Below are 1,659 nucleotides of genomic sequence, written 5' to 3' on the forward strand. Positions count from 1 at the left end.
CTAAAACAACCATTCATTTTATTTAAAGAAAGCCACATTCGCGCACAGCTTTCAAAACCACTAGATAATGCACACAACTTAGTACTCCGCCGTCATCCTCTCCTGCTTCTGCCGAGTCGCAACCCACTTCCTCGTAGTCCTTCTCGAGCGCCGCCAGGTCCTCGCGGGCCTCCGTGAACTCGCCCTCCTCCATGCCCCGCGCACACGTACACAGTGCACGAAGGCCCTCTGGCGTACATTTCCAGGTCGAAACTTGTGGTCGAGGCGCGCCCAGGCCTCGGCGATGGCGGTGGTGTTCGAGAGCATGCACACGGCGCGCGACACCTTCGCCAAGTCTCCGCCGGGAACTATGGTCGGCGGCTGGTAGTTGATGCCCACTTTGAAGCCCGTGGGGCACCAGTCCACGAACTGGATGCTGCGCTTCGTCTTGATGCCTGCGATGGCGGCGTTCACGTCCTTGGGCACGACGTCACCGCGGTACAGCAGACAACACGCCATGTACTTGCAAGTGGCGTGGGTGCACTTACCATCTGGTTGGCGGGACTCGAAGCACGCGTTCGTGATCTCCGAGACCGACAGCTGCTCGTGGTACACCTTCTCCGCCGAGATGACGGGGGCGTAGGTGACCAGAGGGAAGTGGATCCTGGGGTAGGGCACCAAGTTGGTCTGGAACTCCGTCAGGTCGACATTGAGAGCCCCGTCGAAGCGGAGAGACGCCGTGATGGACGAGACGATCTGGCCAATCAGGCGGTTCAGATTGGTATAGGAGGGCCGTCCTATGTCGAGGTTCCTGCGGCAGATGTCATAGATGGCCTCGTTGTCGACCATGAAGGCGCAGTCGGAGTGCTCCAGGGTGGTGTGGGTCGTCAGGATGGAGTTGTAGGGCTCGAAGACGGCGGTGGCGAACTGCGCGGGGCTAGATGGCGAACTCCAGCTTGCTCTTCTTGCCGTAGTCCACCGACAGCCTCTCCATCAGCAGGGAAGTGAAGCCAGACCCGGTCCCGCCACCGAACGAGTGGAAGATCAGGAAACCTTGCAGGCCGGTGCAGTTGTCAGCCAGTTTCCGGATTCGGTCGAGGACGATGTCGACGATTTCCTTGCCTATCGTGTAATGGCCTCGAGCGTAGTTGTTGGCGGCGTCCTCCTTGCCGGTGATGAGCTGCTCAGGGTGGAAGAGCTGGCGGTAACAGCCTGTCCTTATCTCGCCTGGAAAGCGAAGGAGTGATATTAGCTAAAATCTCAATAGCATGGAAGATTTTACTCGTGCTTTGTAAACCGACATTCTATAACGTTATGTAATCGGTCAAATAATAAATTTGCGCAATCTCCAAGCCGACTAAACACCACTGATTACATTTTATATTAAGAAAGTTGAACAAAAATACACAAGTGAATCCTTCGAAACCTCATCCGCGAAAGAGGAAAATATATTTAAAAACGAACTACCAGTGCGCGAGTTTTATTCTTACCATTCACCAGGACGGCCAGGGGAAAAAAGTCAACTATTAAAATTAATGCAGATGGTATAAACAAGTAATTGTCGTTTAAACCGATTTTCTTAAAAGGTAAGCTAAAGCTAGGCTGTGTGTTGGCAAAAGGCTTTACATTTCAGGAAAGACGAACCAGATTTCGATTTATTACCTTCCATCTCCGTACGTT

General features: G+C 53.3%; 1 pseudogene; it reads right to left on the reverse strand.

Annotated features, from left to right (window-relative positions):
• Nucleotides 1-253: 253 nt before the first annotated feature.
• The window catches only part of LOC119588778, a 7,560-nt pseudogene continuing 6,154 nt past the window's right edge, over nt 254-1,659 (reverse strand).

This window comes from Penaeus monodon, chromosome 24, assembly GCF_015228065.2.
Source record: "Penaeus monodon isolate SGIC_2016 chromosome 24, NSTDA_Pmon_1, whole genome shotgun sequence".
In the NCBI taxonomy this organism is placed as follows: domain Eukaryota; kingdom Metazoa; phylum Arthropoda; class Malacostraca; order Decapoda; family Penaeidae; genus Penaeus; species Penaeus monodon.